The following is an 18464-nucleotide window of genomic DNA, read 5'->3' as shown; positions in this document are numbered from 1 at the left end:
CTTATTCTTTCTCTGTTATCTTAGTGAAGAAACATGGCGGTTCATGGCGATTGTGTGTTGATTACAGAGCTTTGAATAGTATTACAATCAGGACAAGTTTCAATTCGGTGATCGATGAGCTGTTGGCCGGCTGAATAATGCAAAATTCTTTACAAAGTTAGATCTTCGTTCGGTTATTATCAAATTCGTGTCCATCCATACGACATAGAAAACGGCTTTCGAACACATCATGGTCACTATGAATTCTTGGTCATGCCTTTCGGTCTCACCGATCGCCTTCATCTTTTCGGCTTTATGAGCGAGGTATTCAAGGATTATCTAAGAAAGTTTATTACGGTTTTCTTTGATGACATTCTCATTTACTGACAAAACATGGGCTGAACATATGCATCATTTAGAAATTGTATTTTCTATTTTAGAATCTAATCAATTGTATCTTAAGCAAGAAAAATGTCGGTTTGGCCAAAACAAGGTGCAATACCTTGGCCATGTAATTTCGAACCACAGTGTTCTTTGTTGATCCGACAAAATTGAAGATGATGATACATCGCCCAAACCGAAAACATTGAAAGCATTGAGAGGGTTCTTGGGGTTGACAGGCTATTACCGAAAGTTTATCCAAAGCTTCGGCAAGATAGCTGCTCCACTCACTAAAATGTTGAAGAAGGATTCATTTGTTTGGATACATGAAGCTGAAAGATCATTTGAGCGGTTGAAAAAGAAGCTACTAAAGCTTCCGTATTAGCTTTACCTGATTTCTCAAAGCAATTTACCGTTGAATGTGATGCTAGTGGTTCGGGTGTGGGAGCTGTACTAATGCAAGAAAGGCCTATCGCTTTTTACAGTAATGCATTACGGGGAAGGAATTTGTTGCTGTCCACTTATGAAAAAGAGATGCTAGCCTTAGTGTTGGCCGTGCAAAAATGGCGTCCGTACTTACTAGGACGGCAATTCTTGGTACGGATGGACTGATCATCATAGTTTGAAGTACTTGTGGAATCAGAAAATTACTACTACAGCACAACAAAGGTGGCTCTATAAGTTGATGGGATTTGACTTTGTTATTGAGTACAAAAAGGGTAAGGAGGACATTGTCGCTGACGTTCTTTCAAGGAAGAAAGAATCCATACTGCATGAACATGAAATTTGAGATTGCAATCATTAGCCAGCCGATTCCTGATTGGGTGGAGGCTATCAAGGAAGAGGTGCAAGGAAGAGGCTATCAAGGAAGGGTTGATAGCCTCCACCCAATCAGGAATCGGCTGGCTAATGATTGCAATCTCCGCCTTTTCATGTTCAACAGGCTGGATGGATTCTTTCCTTGAAAGAACGTCACCGACAATGTTCTCCTTACCCTTTTTGTACTCAATAACAAAGTCAAATCCCATCAACTTATAGAGCCACCTTTGTTGTGCTGTAGTAGTAATTTTCTGATTCCACAAGTACTTCAAACTATGATGATCAGTCCATCCGTACCAAGAATTGCCGTCCTAGTAAGTACGGACGCCATTAAAAACGGCCAACACTAAGGCTAGCATCTCTTTTCATAAGTGGACGAGAACAAATTCCTCCCCGTAATGCATTATCAGTAAAAAGCGATAGGCCTTTCTTGCATTAGGACAGCTCCCACACCGAACCACTAGCATCACATTCAACGGTAAAATTGCTTTGAGAAATCAGGTAAAGCTAAATACGGAAGCTTTGGCCATAGCTTCTTTCAACCGCCAAATGATCTTTTCACTTCATGTATCCAAACAAATGAATCCTTCTTCAACATTTTAGTGAGTGGAGCAGCCTATCTTGCCGGGCTTTGGATAAACTTTCGGTAATAGCCTCACAACCCCAAGAACCCTCTCAATGCTTTCAATGTTTTCGGTTTGGGCTGTATCATCACTTCAATTTTGTCGGGATCAACAACAACACCTGTTCCGAAATTACATGGCCAAGGTATTGCACCTTGTTTTGGCCAAACTGACATTTTTCTTGCTTAAGATACAATTGATTAGATTCTAAAATAGAAAATACAATTTCTAAATGATGTATATGTTCAAAGCCCATGTTTTTTGTAAATGAGAATGTCATCAAAGAAAACCGAATAAACTTTCTTAGATAATCCTTGAATACCTCGCTCATGTTTAAAAGATGAAGGCATTGGTGAGACCGAAAAGGCATGACCAAGAATTCATAGTGACCATGATGTGTTCGAAAGCCGTTTTTCTATGTCATGGATGGACACCTAATTTGATAATAACCGAATCTTAAGATCTAACTTTGTAAAGAATTTTTTTATTCAGCCATTCAACAGCTCATCGATCAATCGGAATTGGAAACTTGTCCTTGATTGTAATACTATTCAAAGCTCAGAATCAACACACAATCGCCATGAACCGGCCATGTTTCTTCACTAAGATAACAGGAGAAGAATAAGGACTATTGCTTGGTCGAATCACACCAAGAAGATAATTCGCCACCATCTTTTCGATTTCAGTTTTCTGAAAATGAGGATAGCAATATGGCTTCACCAAACCGGTCCTTGATCGGGCAACAATGGAATTTTGTGATCCCCGCAGACGCCGAGGAGGAAGGCTTGTAGGTGCTACCAACACCCCTTTATATCGATGTGTTTTCCACTTGTGAGGGTACACAAGAATTAATAGCCTTTGTTTGAGACACCCTTAAGGAATACAAGTGTAGCATGCCTCCCCGAAGGTTACCAACAACTTTGTTTTCTCGGAACGATAAGCCCCTCAGAGTGTCACTTCCTTTACCTTCTACCTTAAACTTCATTCTAAGTTTAGAGAAATCCCATTCAATAGGTCCTAGAGCACTTAACACCGAAAGTACCTAAGACAACATCATAACCTTCCAGTTGGAATCACATAAAAATCAACAAATATCGAACACCCCTTGAAGATTTGAGTGTGAGCACACTTACCCGAACTACTTAACCTTTCACGGCTACCATCACTTCGAAGTTTGGTAGATGAAGTTGGTTGCAATGCCGCTTTTGCCATTCGTGCACACACACAAAATTGTGAGTACTTCCCGAATCAATGAGAACCGTGGATCGGTTTGTGTCCCAACCTTCCCTAACTCGCATTGTATCGTGCACGAAGTTCCAAAGAATCGCGATGTAATGATATTTCGGAGGTGGATCATCGGTACCACCATCCATTTCCATTTCCACATCATCATCACTATCGCCTTGGTGACTGAATTGAGAATAATTTCTTTGCGGTGATGGGAACAAATTTTCGTTATAAATAAAGCAAAGCCCCTTTCTTCTCCTGTCATTCATTTCCTCAACAGCCAACCTTTTAATTGATGTTGCGGGTGAATTAGTGGTGACAGCACTGCGAACTTAAGAGCTGACTTTTGAAGTTGCTGGAGGCGGCTTTTGGTGAGAGATATCTCTGGCTTCATAAAGGCGAGCCAACCCAATAGCTATAGAGAGAGTAGAGGGTCTGTTGGCTTGTACATCAGTTCGAATAGAATCCCGTAAACCACTAACAAAACAACTCACCTGTCGTTCCTGTGGTAAAGAGCCTGCCTTGGCTAGTAGTCTCTCAAAACTTGCTTGATACTCTTGTATGGTTCCTATTTGCTGCAACTTGGTAAGTTGTCCAAAGAAATCCATAAACTTGTTCGGAGAATATCGAGAATCGATTCCCTCCTTAAAGTCTTCCCAAGAGACATTACCCATCTCTTCTTGCAACAACTAGTACCATACTTGGGCATCACCTTCAAGATGGAATGAGGCTAAGGGAACACGATCAACAAGTGGCGTATGATGAAGTTCAAAGAATTTCCCACCCTCCACAACCAAACTGTTGGATCTCCTTCTCTATTAAAGCGAGGAAAATCAATCTTCACTTGTTTTGGCACAATGGAACTGCTTGAAGTGGTGTGCTGTGAACCACGTTCCAACATTTTATCTCCACCATTTTGAATTTTGTTAGCGGAAGTTTCAGCATCATTGTTGGAGTGAGCTAGTGTTATTTGTTGTACTTGAGTGTGGAGTTTCTCTAATAAATCAGTGATAGACTTCATTTGTGTTTCCATGCTCTCCACTCTTGTCTCCATTCCAAGGCTCTGATACCAAGCTGGTATATACCGAGGAGTGTTCCTCTTTTGTTTACTAGAACCTATGATGAATTAAGAGATAGGATGGTAGAAAAATGATAGAAGGCTTATAGAGGAACCTTTTACCTCAGTACAACTCAAGAGTTGAACAATTAAGATACGAGATAAGTCATCTTATTCCATATTCACTACACCTTATATAGGTGTTTGATTACAACGGACTTTACCAAGAAAATAGGATAGAGTTACAACTACTTACTTACTATCTCCTACTATCCAGGAGAAGACTAGTTCTTTCCTACTTATTAGCAACTAAACCCAGACTTATTCAATTAGCACGTAACATAGTCCCATAAATATAATAGTGTATGCTTTCACTTGAAAACAAAACAGGGTCATGACATATGAAACAGAGCTTTATACTTGCCATTAAACTTTTAAGTACCTCGAAGAGGAGACAGTGCTAAAGAATTGTTAAGAAATGATTTACACTACACCATAATAGGATATTTGCAACACGCACCTTTTTTGATTTGCAACGCTTATTTAGCGTTAGTAATTTTCCAACGTTAAATAAGCGTTGGCAATGTTGTAAAGCGTAGGTTTATTTGGGTGAATTTCCGGAATTAATTGCTAACGCTTAGAAAGCGTTGGAGAAGTGTTACAAACTTAAAAATTTCGCAAACAGAGGAAAACGAAAAAAAATCGAAATATAAAACATAACTTTTTTTTCTCTCCTCTCTCTCTCTCACCGCCCCATTATTTTCGCACTCCTCAAAACCTAATTTTCAGATTCAGATTCAATCAAAGAAAGAAGAAGAAGAAGAAGAAGAAGAAAACAAGGTAATAATCTTTCATTTTCTTTCTAGTTTTTTTCATTCCTTTCTTGATTTAACCACCGTTTCATTTTCTGTGTACTAGTTTACGTTTTTTTTTACTATTAATAGAAACTCTCATGAAATCATCTCTTCGAGTTCCAGTACTAGTCTTCTTGTGTTTATAAACAGTACTAGTTTGTGATGATGAGTTGTTTTTGGGTTGGGTTTTTCTTTCTACTTTTAGTAAAAAGAAAAATGTACCGTGTCCGGTTCTCTTTGATTTGCTTGCTTGTTTGATTTCCATGTTTTCAAATGTAAAAGATGGTTGTCTTGTAGCTCTGAAATGAACGACTGTTTTACCCACTTGCAAAACTTGATTTACTGCCATGGATCTGTTTTTAATAATATGTATGTTCTGTTTATGTAATATTATCTGTAAATCATGTGTGTGAAGTGTGTTGTTGTTCATACTTGTAACATGGCTGTTATATGTTTGATTTTGTGACCTTTACTGTAAATTGATGGCTGTCTCGTAGCTCTGCTTTGTATGAACTTGAGTTGTTACCCATTACCATCATTCATATATATACTGTTGGCCTGTTTATCAATAATCATTTGGGAATGTTCTGTTTGTTCGCTTTTGAAATTTGTCTAGTACATTGAGAATGTGGAATGTGGTTTGCATAGTGTCCTCTCACCACAATATTTTCGACCAGAAGGTCATCAGTGATTGTGCAAAAGCTGCTTAGATATTGAGCGACTCTTGTTGGTAAAAGCAGTAAACAATGCAGATAATAGCAAACCCCTAAGTAAGACGTGATCATCTATAAGGGGCAGGGGGGGCATAAATGGTGTGCTAGTGGTTGTTTTAGTTAGTTTAGTTAGTGTCTTAGAAATGGATGTTTAGCTAGTGGTTGTTTTAGTTAGTGTCCACAGCCCATATTTTGTCTCAAGTTGCAGCTTTACTTGGTATCTAATTCCTCTTCTTTGATCCGGTGGTTGGTGTAAAATTGAACATGGTGGTTTGCTACTAGTTGTGGCCTTCTGGTTTTGATATGATAATTTCTCTCGTGGTGCTCGAATATGTAGATTAGGTTTGATTTGTTGGCATTTATTCTAGTATGTTATTTAGAATACTAGCAGGAAATCTGTATATGCCTTTGACTTGCTAGGCTTCTCTCCTGATGACTGTCTCTCTTAACAGTTTCTGCTCACTTTTCTAGAATCTGCCAAGAAGAAAGGATTTGATCAGGTCAGTGTTGGCATTACATTGCTTTATTTGAATTACAATGTGGTCTGCTCACTTAAATGAATATTATACTGATATTTCACTCTATATAAGACCCGAGCAAGTATCACACTTGAACCACAGCGATAAGGCTTTTGCGCACACAATTGAGGGCTGGCGTTGTTCTGACTGTTCAGCCTGCAAATTACAGCTCTTGGAAAAATAGGTGAATTAATTCTCCCGCCAGAAAACTGCGGGGGTGGGAAACCAAGGCCCAAGCCCGGATAAAGGAGGAGGGAGAGTGGTGGACAGTTCTGTGGTTATGCTACGTTGGTTGACGTCCATCAGGTAGGACAGCAACAATTGTTCTTCGTCGTGGAGCTGATCAGGTATCTGAACACCTGTAATTGTGTGATCTAAATAAATTTTGTGTGTTAACGATTACTCATTGATGAACATCCTCTGTTTTCATTTCAGTTTATTGAGGAGGCTGAGCGAAGTTTGCATGATGCGATTATGATAGAAGTTAAGCAATAAAACCTAAAAAGATTGCAATTCTGTGGACACAATGGTCTGTCCACTTGTTTTACATTATAATATGTGCATAGTTTCTGCTCTGTAAATTGACTGGCTAATTTGAGCATTCAAATACTTCAAGCACTGATAGTTACATTTTTCTTTCTTTTAGGTATTTCATTAAGCATGGATCAGGTTTGTTTATTTTCTTTTTGTAATGCATCCTCCTTTGCAGTTGCAGTTGTCTCTTGAAATTTTTGCTCACCTATTTTTGCTCATTTTGTTGTAAAGTGGAAGAATCTCCGGAAACATATGGATGCAATTGACAAAGCATTAGCTGAGAACTCTTAGGCAGTTGGTATGTCATTCCTTGAAGCAGCATTTTGTAAGAAGCGCTAGTGTTTATGTTTTTACCCTGCATACAGAAATGGCAGTTACTCTACTAACTGATTAGTGTAAGCATCCTTTTGAGTATACATTAAGTGTTTGAACTCGACAGCGTAATATGAAATATGTCGTCCATTGTGATTAGAATGCTTTCTTTTTTCGATGTATGAGCAGCCTTTTTACTCTTACAGTCATCTTCAGTTTACTGCAAGTATGTCTTTTAGTGATAAGGCCATTATTGTTTTAATGTTGTATGAGACTATGAGCTGCCTTTTTTGTATTCTAGGAATTCAACTTTATTGGGCTATAGTAGGTGTTTAATCCTGTTTTCCGGGAGCAGAGGGTTTCTGAACTATGCATTATTCTCAAGTAGATTACATTCAAATTCACCTTAGCTGCCCCTACCCACCCTATGGTTAGTTTAGTTAAGTGATAGGCTGCTTTTGTTGCACTAATGAGTATAATAAGTGTACTATCAATTTTATTGGATTTAATAAACTGGCACTCTGCCAAACGCCCAAACCCTCCTTATGTGGAGGTTTGTTGGAAAACAGAAAATAAAATTTGGAATTATAGCTTGCTAAAGAAGCCATATTATTGTAGATTAAAGATCAAGGTAAGATTTACTGATTTTGAAGAGATTTTGTGTTTATTACTGTTTTTTCTTAGTTGTGCTTCTTGTTTTTGGAAACAGAATCTCTGTTTGTGAAATCTGGGCATTTTGATGATATCTCGATTGTTTCTGCTAACTTCAAGGTAATGTTTATTGTTTTTGAATGAACTTCGTTATTCACAATGTTAATCTTCAAGTAATTTTTGGATTTTTTTCTGCAGATTAATTCCACTGGTTGTAAGATTTTGTCTGAGAAAGTAAGTTTCTCTCATCACAGTTTGGTATAGATCTGCATATTAAATCCAAACTCTGTTTTTTAATGAATAAATTGCTGGATGTTCTAATTGACTTATGATAAATGCTTGGTTATTGCTGATGGGATTTTCTTTGATATTTGAGACATTACTAATTTACTATGCTATGGAACTCAGAAACTGGCCTATTAATCATTTCAAGCAAAATTCTGTCCACTAGCTCTTTTGTGTAATAAATATCATAGCTAGCTACTATTAAGTAGGATATGAAATTAAATCTTGAAATTTCAGGATGGATAGATTATATACTGCGTGAGAGATAGGTATTGGAGCATGTTTGTGAATGGTACGGTGTTTTTTTATACCATGTGATTTTTGTTACCAATTCATGCATGCATTTCGCCTCACATACACTCATTTATTAGCTAGCATTAACTAGTATATATAATCTAACATTGACCTTCTTGGATGGACAATAGCGAGGAAGTCCATTGTAGGAAACCTCTTAATGTAAGTGCCAAGTACAATGACACTGTTTTTAGGACAACTCATGCATAAATTTTCTTGATCCAAGACTTACTAATGAATTTTCCTTTGCAGTGTAACTTTCATGATGTCAGCAATGACATCCTTGCATATTTCCAGGAAGTTTTGTGTGCTTTTCATCTGTGCTCAGCTTGTTTAATTTAATGGTTTAATGCCCTACATAACCCCAGGCCAGAATTCTGTGCAAGGAACAGTAGTCCATGTAGCACAGTGCGTGTTGAACACACTAAACTCTTGTACCACAGCTCTCTCCATTCCACGATGTTTCACTGCTTGGGTATAAGATTTAGATATGTTCTGTCCAGCATCAAGCTGAGCTGATAATGCCTGAGGAATAGGATGGTGTTAGACTCCATCTCACTTTGGAGCTCAGACTTCTCTGTTTGGTGAGTCCCTTTCCCGTGCAATACTTGAATTTTTCAGCTTAAATTTTCCAATAAATTTTTCAGACTTCTCTTCAGTGTTAATAATAGTGTACTGTATAATTTTTCTGCTGCCTGTTTCCTATTAACACCCAAAAAAGGAGTAGGGGCATGGTTGCGAGAAATATGTATGCGAGAAATATGTATGCTGTTCTTACATTGGTTCTGGGGTCATGTGCAGGTCGCAGAGGTGCACAGAGGTGGACTTCATCTGAGCTTCGAGCTTCCACTCCAGTTATTGGAAATAATAATATTGAAATCCCAGATGAAGCAAATATTCCACCTGAATTGTGTACACAATGCAATCATGGTTGTAAGGTATACCTTAATATTTTTTTTGTCTTCCAGTCCAATTTCTATTTTAGTATTCTGAGGAAAGCTCTATAATAGCTAATTCTATTTTTCACTATATGGGTTGCTTTATCCATTTTCTTTATCTGTTAGATATGGTGTGTTTTTGAGTTTATAACAGTGAACTACTAAATATATATCATATACTGAAGATCTCTCCAAATTCAGATGCTACCAGCTTTATTTCTTGAAGATATCACTGTATGAGTCCTCCACTGTTATTAGTTTGGTTTTTCTTTGCTTTGAACGTGAGAATTATGTGGAACTTAAGATAGCTTTATAAATATTAACCTATCGCCTTTATTTGCAGCTTCCTGCCCTAATCTGTGGTGGAATAACTTTAGTGATTTCTCCTCTTGTCTCACTCATTCAGGATCAAATAATGCATTTGTTGCAGGTAATATTAAAGTTTAGATTTTTTTTATTTGCTAAGGTGCCTTTGATTATCTGTACCTCATCTTATTATTCATTTAACTTGTGTCTTGCTTTTTGACGTTTGAATCTTACAAATTACAAATGTAGGCAAATATACCTGCTGCTTACTTGAGTGCCAATATGGAATGGAGTGAACAGCAGGAATTTTTAGGAACTGAGTTCAGAGAATTGTAAATACAAGCTGTTATATGTCACACCAGAGAAAGTTGCCAAGTGCTGTGCTGTGTACTTTTATTGGTTACTTACAGTTAAAGCTGTTCAGTATGACAAACATCATAAATGAATAATCAAGTAGGCGAAGTATCACAGTGAAAAATATCCTGCTATGTATGGCCTCTCTTGCTACCACTTTTATTTATTTGAGATGTAATGTGTTGTGAACAAAACAGCCCCATCAAAATATGAGAAATTATGAGATGTAATGGTTTAGCTGGTCTCGCTACAAAATATGAGAAATTATTATTTTTTTATTAGCAACCCATCAGCAACGGTTTATAACCGTTACAAACGAATTTTAAATTATTTTTTTAAATTAACTAACAACTTTGCAACGGTTAAAAACCGTTGGTAAAAATTTTAACAAATTACCAACGCTTAAAAAGCGTTGCAAAGGTTTTAAATATGTATACGCAGTAGTTATAATAAGCGTTGGAAAGTTCTGTTTGCAACGCTTTTTAAGCGTTGGAAATTTCTGTTTGCAACGCTTTTTAAGCGTTGCAAATATTTCCAACACTTTACCGACGCCATATTTGCAACGCTTAAAAAGCGTTGCGAAAATTATTAGCAACGCTTTTTTGCCGTTGCAAATAGCCTGTTATGGTGTAGTGTTAGATAGCAATATTATACAACAGAAGAAATAACCAACAATCTAGATGCAAAACGTTGATTCCGTTACATTTAATTAATTGCCGAAGTTAAGTTCATACTAAAACAGTTGAAGATTTTTAGAGGAACTCTCTCTACTTCACTATTAACACTTGTGACTCATCTACCGAAACAAAAAATGTATAAACGAACTAAGATACATTCTCCGGCATCTTGCCTGGCCGATTCATAACAGCACCCCTTCATTTTCCTTTCCAATTTTTCTGTCCAAGCTGCGTCGCTAATCAACATTATATGACAATGCTAGCAATTGCCCTTATCTAAGGGCATTCACAAAAGCCAAAAGGGAATCTACATCTCTCTTCTCTGATGGGTACTTGATGGCTTGGGAGGAATGTTTAGGGAAGAAGAATAAATCTGCAGACCCAGTGACCCAGGCTGTCAATAATCTTTGTGACTTACACTAATATCAGTTCAACACAAACCAAATGTTATTAAATTATTACCAAACAGGATGACCAATGGTTCAAATATTATTTATACCAAGTTCTCATTGTATTGTTCTTTAGTGGTCACTATGATGTCCTTTTCAATTTCATATTTAGGAAGTGCAAAAACAAAACAGAACATAAAAAATCATATAACAGTTTTGCACATATATTTCAAACTGGGCCAAGTTTAGAGCTCATATAATTGTAAACGTATGTATCTTCAATCTTTAATTACTACCTAAACCAGCTTTTTAAAATGACAAAAATTAAATATGGAAAAAAAATGTAACAACAAAATCTTTCTTTTCAAAAACCGCTAAAATCCATTAGAAAGATGATAACTAAAAAATATCAATTCAATACAAAAGTCCTACGTTCCAAATAACACATTTCTACCCTACCTACCTCTAAATGAACTCTAAAGACGGCAAGAACATCACATCTTTCTGCTTCTGCTTTCTCATATCCAATACTTTCCTATGAGAGTTTGAATGCAGGTCACCAGAGAAAGTCGGGCTACTCGCTGGCCAATACTCTGGCAATAGACGGCCAGACTTGTACCTCACACCACATGCATTACAAAGTGTCTTCGGGCCAAGCGGCCCTGCTCTCCATTGCAGAGTCTTTTCCGATTGGCAATGCAGATACCGCCTGCCACTCGAATTGGCCATTCCCGCCATTCTTGTCACTCCTGCACTCTTCTTCTTAGGTTCATATTGATACCACCATTGTCAACCTGCAAAGTCCGAAAACAAAGTCCGTCTCCGTCTTCTTCGTTTGCTTCTTGCTTGCACCGGAATACGAATTATACTGTCACTATTCCCAAGAACCGATATAGGACTCTGGTTCTTTGGAACATTGTTGTTAGGTTTCATAGGAAGAATATCAAACATTTCTATCTGCGGAAATGCGTCTTGGTTCGATAACCATTCAAGTTCTTCTTCAACTAACAACTGCATTAAAAACTAAAAGTAACATATCAAAAACTCACTCAAAAATTTAATTCACTGAGTTAACTCACAATGGGGCATGACATTTTTACGTAAAACATATAAAAATGCAATCTTTTTCTAAGTTAAGTTACACAGGACCCAGAAGAGAATTCCATCTGGCACCTATTCCACGTTACATTCAACAAATTAGTGTCAACATGTATGCTTCTCTGTTTCACATCATACAAACAAACACTCTGCTTCATTAATAGTTCAAGAGAAAGAAAACTTCAAGAACCAAAGAGAGAGAAATCCCATTTTTAAGAAGCCAAGAACTATAAGCCGTCATTATTGGAAGAATTATAGCTAACAAAATCCTTCATCAAAATACCACCACCTTTTCCATCTTCCATCGACGGTATGTAAGTCTCAAAAAAGAAGAGAAAAACGGTGCTTCGCCTCTATTGTGATGCCTTCTTCTATGAGTATCCCTTGACACATCCTCACCATCATCACTTGATGTGTGCGAATCGATGACTATCTTCTTTTGTGTTGTCTTGATCCATGTCTCTTACTTTTCCCATCCCCGTCGTGATTATTGGTATAATATGAAGGGCTAGAATCAGATCTTGAGACCGATGTATGTGTGCTTCCTCTTACGGTGCCTTGCTACATGACCATATTTGGTCATGCCTTCAACATGATCACTTGTAAAGTCCGAAGAGCTAGAGTTTGATATCAAAACCCGATCTTTGTGACTCTTCTTCCAGACTCGCTCCTTTCTCCTCTGACCTTCCTGTGAGTCACTCCCATAACCATCATTGCTGCTGTCATTACCTGAACTTGATGAGCATTTCGTAAGCTTTCGCCTTGACTTCTTATCCTTTCCCTTCTCACAGTGGGATGAAGTCTGAATGACAATGTTTTTGGTACTTCTTGTGGGCCCTTTTCTTCAGCCTTCTTTCCCTACCACTGCTATCACTTCTGTCATCATCAGAATTAGACATAGATCTTCTTTTCTTATAACAGCTCTCAGCTTTGCCTCCTTTGCTTCACGATCGGCTTTTTGCTTTTACAAATGGTGACTTCAAGCTTTTGTTCCCATTTCAAATGAGCTTCTTTTTCTCTTCAACCAACTGCATGAACTTCTTACTATCCATTTGGATACAAAAACAGGCTCAACAATTGCATGTTTGTAAGATGATGACCGGAAGTGCATCTCATAAAAGAAAACGAAACAATGTTAGTTTTTTCGCCATCAGCAGCAAGTTTTACAATGAAAAGGAATCAATGCATTATCATGTGTCAATTCAGAAACATTATATGTATTAGAGATCTGAATGATCACATCGGCCTTTCTTTCTCTCTTCTTATAAAGATGATCACTCATCTTCTAGATGCCTCTGAGGACTCTGGGGCAACACTTTTACGATGAGAATCATATTATTTAGAATTACAAAGCGGTTGTTACCCATTACGGTGTTTTATTTGAGAAGAAAGGATGTAAGATTTGGAATCTCTAAATGAATAAAACAAGAAAAGATTACCAACCTCAACCGAGTATATGTTTGTCATCGGTCAAAGAAGTTGTCTTTTTCAACATAACTTTGTCCAACCCTTTTCTTCGGTGGAAATGTCCCAGTTATCTTAGTCTTTTTCCCAGCCAACCATTCCGGGCTCACTTTCCCAACCCGCAAGAATCATTATTTGGTTCAATGTTGAAGGGCTAATATTCTTAGCTAACGCACAACAGACTCAAAACTGATCCCAACCGAAATAAGTTTACAAATCAAACTTTACACGGTTCAGTAGTGCGAGCTCTCAGGAAAGAGAGCTTAAGTTACACGTTAAATTCGCTCCTCCCACCAACTTCATTGTGCAGTGTAGTTTCATTTCTAATTATACTTTTCATGATAGAATATGTCTCACAGTTTAAATGTAACTAAACAAACTTTTTCACAATGATAATGGCTCACAGAGCAATGACTTGTACATTTTGGAAAAATGTATATTAAATTATGCCAGAGATAATTGATTCTGACCAAAAAAAAGACAGGCGAGCAGCAATTACAGCACCACTCACTCACCGGATAACCTGAAACCGGGAGGCAATTGAGAAACAAGTGGAAAAAAAATACATAATGTTGAAATACGAAAAAACCTTCTCAAAGTAGGATAAAAAGATTTGAAAAATAAATAAAGATAAGGAAAAGGAAGTCATCCACACACACTTGGATCAATAGAGTGTCGTCCACACGAACTATTTTGTGGAATCACTCCACTTGCAAAATATATAGCAATCCACCTTGAACTTGTTATTTCACCATAAACTAATCCATATACTCTGAGTCCCTCTCGAAGCACTCGATGCTTTTGCACCCATTCCCCGTGCCCAATCACCGGCCTTCATGGACATGTATAGACGTAGTAATCATCCCTCCCCACCCCAACCCTTCAATTTAAGCTGACAAACATGGTCGTGTTTCCCAACAATTTCTCCTAGTTTAATTTCATTTTTTCACCATCAGATAAAACAAAGAAAAAAGATGTAAAATTAAATGAAAAACAAACCTGCAATGACAACACCCCAAATAGAACTTTCGAATTGGCGAGAAAGTAGGATAACGATTGCAAAGAGATGAAAAGAAAAACCATGCCTTTAAAATATGTGAGACACAAAATAAAATTAGAGTGCTAAAAAAATTTAACTAACCCTGTCAAGTTACCTATTCAATAGATAATATACATGAAATTAAGTAGGCATAACTGCATGATTTTGAAAACTTCATTACCCGGGAAGAGATGAAGTTGAGCTACTTGGCTCAGGAGTTGATTTCAACTGATCGCTTGGCTCCTCAATCTTGGTATTAGCCTTAATCTATGTTGTTTTCTTCACTTTCAGAACCTGACACTGGATATCCAAATCATAGCTAGCTTGATTAGTGGGCTGGGAATGTTTGGTCATCCACTTCTGGCTCTTATATCTTTTGTGATTGCACCTTTTCGTTGGACCCTAGCAATTTCTATTTCTAAATGTTGCATCCTTCCATGAATTAAAATGCTTGAAATGAGCTAAAGCTTTTGGACTCTAATTTTCTGCTTTCTTATTTTAACTCCACACGCATTTCATGGTCCTTATCTCATACAGGTGTGCTATAGGTAACTGTTATAGCGACCAAGTTGGATCTCTATTAGTTAAGCAGGTTAATGTGGGACAAATTATCAGCTTACCTACCTTCTTGTTGCAGTAGTCACTCCCTGCCGAAAACTACCATTCCCATGTTGGTATCGTGTTATAAACTGTATGAAGAATGCAAAGCCAGGTTGGATTTTCTGCTCATCATCCAACTCAAAGATTAAGGCAATGCATGTCTTGTTTGTGAGTGTGCCCAACTTCCACAACAGGTACCACCTTGACCAATCTCATTCTCACTAACTGAACTGTTTAGTTTCCCAAAAGATACACACAGACCAAGAATCCCACATATCTTTACATCCTTCGATGCCACATCAAAGTACATGTTGAGGTGTCCATCCCCATCACGCATGAAAATATGCCGCAAACATTTTCTGAACTATATATTCAGACTCAAATGACTCCCCTAGCATCAGGAAGCCACCTGAGCGCTCAACTGGTACTTTCAATAGTGCTAGAGGAGGCCTTATGATGGCAGAGCCAAAGAGGTTGGGGGCTAAAGAAATGAGAGTATGTCCATCAGAATCAACACTTGAAACAATTGATTTTAACAGCATCACTCAAATTAAACAGGTAAGAAAATGACAAATGTAGGTTAAAAAAAGGAGAGCAAGTTAAGGGGGAAAAATAACTTACTTGCATCAAAAAGTAAAAGAAAATGGTAAAACTTATGGCATAGAGACCACCAAGATCAGCGAGGAAGCTCAGCATTAACAAACAATAAATCGATATCAGATTACTCGTGAAGACTATGAAGCTTGAGCATGAATAAATAGTATCCCCCTAGACTGCATCCTCCAAATTTAAATAGTATATATTGTAGAGAGAAAGAGATTCAAATGTCTGCAGATTTATATATTCCTCATTTCATCTTGAGTCATGAATTCAAGTTTGTACCTAATGTCTGCAGCCAAAAATCTATCCTTGCAGTAAGTTAGGGTTTCCTTAGTTACTACTTAGCTCTCACTTTTCAGGTTTTCTTTTGTTTAAGAATGGAGATAAGGAGTGGAGATAAGATTTAAGAATGAGGTTTTTATCTACTTATCATTTTGGGTTTTTATGTATTTTGGGCTACGAACAATTGAAATCGCCAAAAAAGAGCGTAGAATTCATTTTTTTAGGTAAAATCTGATGTGTCAGTCTGAGAGAAAAAAGGGGGCTGACGTGGGTCACTGGGAGCATTCTCAACTATTCAGTATTAATGGTCTTTGATTTGTATATTAGTGGGCCGGGTCTGATAATATTGGACTTGGACCTAGACGCCCCCTATTAGCAAGTTTTTGTTGTTCATGCAGATCGAGTATTGAATACAAGGCCTCAAGTCTACCCAGGTTGTGATCTTGAGTGATTTTGGATTTTTTTTTTCAAAAGTTTAGAGGTTATGGCCGACCTCAACCTGTATAATAAAAAGCCTTTAAGTACATAATTCATTTCCTATATTCTTCCACTATGTTATGAAGATTAAGATAAAGTGGTGGAAGAAATGAAATATCAAGATCATCCAGTGATCTGTACAACTTTGAAAGGTAGTTAGCTGCCTGATTACCCTCTCTGTAAATATTCTTGAAACTGCATTTAACAAAGTGTCTCCTGAGGGCCGAAATTAAGGCCACAATGTTAGAGCAGTACCATGGGCCTGTGTCCTAGATAATGTTGATAGCTCCTGCGGAATCTGAGTTGACTTCAAGATTGATAATCCCCTTTTCCTTTGTGTGCTGAAGTCCTTTAGCTATTGCAAAGAGCTCTTGATATATCACCGAAGGTTTTGAAGAAGAGCCAGCATATGCCAGAGAAACATTTCCCATAATGTCTCTAATTACTCCTCCGAACCCATTGCCATTTTCTTGGACAGAGCCATCTGTGTTGAGCATATAAGAGTCTGCTGCTGCTAGTTCCCATTTAATCCATTGTGGGAATGGTTCTTTGAAATTCAATTCCAATCGCAATCTAGCTGCCACAATCCTCAGAGAAGTGGATTCCTTGACATCTGCTAAATTCTTTTGGAAGTATATCTGCATATATCCCATAATCTTTGAACTCAACTGCTGCGCAGAAAGTTTAAGATTCTTTTTCTTCTGTCTGTTTCTCTCACACCAAATTTTGTGAACAGTTGCTCCTATACATGCTTTGTAGATATCAACACTGATAGAGTTAATACGATAAAGTCGGAAAATATCATACCATTTTGTAGTGGATCCCTTCACAGACCCTCCAATCTTAAGTCTATTCTTCACTTGTTCCCAGACTTGTTTAGAATATTGGCAATCAAAAAATAGATGCTTGGAATGCTCAGACGAGGCATTGCATAAGCTGCATACAGAATGTTGCAACATCTTTTTTTGTATTAGCCTATCTTGCATGGGGAGACAATTGGAGAGTAGTTGCCATAAAGTAAATGAGTGTTTGGGTACAGATAGTTTTCCCCACACCACTCTATACCATTTCACCTTTGTGTATTCTTTCCTCAGCACTGGATATGCCAATTTCACTATAAAGCCTCCAGAAGTGCTTGGAACCCATACCACTTCATCTTTCTCAAGATATCCATTGACTTCAGTCCCCAAAATAAGATTTTTGATATGGCCCTCTGGGAGTGAAGTTATCGCAGTAGACCAAGCACCTTGTACCAGAACCTCACTAACTGTCGCTGCCTCATTAAGGTGGATAAGATTTCTTGCTTTTGGTATATCCCACAAAGGTTTGCTTGAGCACCATGGATCATGCCAAAACAATATATTAGTGCCATATGCAACAATATATTTGATATGATTTCTGGCAATATTTCTATGCTTTAGGATTCCTCGCCAAACCCAAGAGCAGCTGGATGGAGTTTTCATAGTCTAGAAATAGTGTTTTTTAATCTGCTGGCTCCATGTCCAGTTGGCCCCTCTTTCGCTGCAATTCTATAAACCAATCCACAACATGCAACCTTGTTCCATGTTCGTGCATCTGTCATGCCTAAACCCCCCTGCTCCTTTGAATATCTTAGTACCTCGTGACTTGCATGATGCATTTTAATTATTTGCCATATTAGGACCAGACCAAAGGAATCTATTGCATATCTAGGATACCTTATCAAGAATTTTCTTAGGAAGCACAAAGGTGTTTGACCAATATACCTGCCCAAGGGCATCATCTGCAAAAGTCTTTGCCCACCAAATCCCAGGACTTCTTGAAGAAAAAAGAATTGAACCCATCAGGTCCTGGGGTTTTATTGTCATCTGTAGATGTTAGTTATTTTGGGACTACAACCTGATGATTTGTTGGATAGGGAATGACTGTACTCTTATTAGGATAAGAGTTGCCTACGTATCAAGTTTTTCGGGGTAAATTTGAATCAAGCCTTACGTAGTTTATCTCTCTCTAT

General features: G+C 37.7%; 1 long non-coding RNA gene and 1 pseudogene across 5 annotated transcripts; one reads left to right on the top strand and one right to left on the bottom strand.

The window, feature by feature from the left end:
• Nucleotides 1-4782: 4782 nt before the first annotated feature.
• Nucleotides 4783-10123, top strand: LOC147507962 (uncharacterized). Of its 5 annotated transcripts, none has more exons than XR_015217842.1 (14): nucleotides 4783-4926; nucleotides 6106-6153; nucleotides 6244-6518; nucleotides 6607-6700; nucleotides 6818-6840; nucleotides 6937-7003; nucleotides 7727-7788; nucleotides 7867-7902; nucleotides 8191-8245; nucleotides 8500-8655; nucleotides 8751-8831; nucleotides 9049-9185; nucleotides 9529-9615; nucleotides 9741-10123. It is a non-coding gene; the product is annotated as an uncharacterized LOC147507962 (long non-coding RNA). The 5 variants fall into 5 exon arrangements; XR_015217839.1 differs by lacking the exon at nucleotides 8191-8245 and adding an exon at nucleotides 9387-9419 and having other exon boundaries at nucleotides 4785-4926; XR_015217841.1 differs by lacking the exon at nucleotides 8191-8245 and having other exon boundaries at nucleotides 6341-6518.
• A 1145-nt stretch (nucleotides 10124-11268) lies between these two features.
• On the bottom strand, nucleotides 11269-12735 carry LOC147507961 (GATA transcription factor 1 pseudogene; annotated as a pseudogene).
• Nucleotides 12736-18464: the final 5729 nt, after the last annotated feature.

This window comes from Coptis chinensis, chromosome 3 (assembly GCF_015680905.1).
Source record: "Coptis chinensis isolate HL-2020 chromosome 3, ASM1568090v1, whole genome shotgun sequence".
NCBI classification, from domain to species: Eukaryota; Viridiplantae; Streptophyta; class Magnoliopsida; order Ranunculales; family Ranunculaceae; genus Coptis; species Coptis chinensis.
This window is presented reverse-complemented; position numbering and strand designations above follow the sequence as displayed.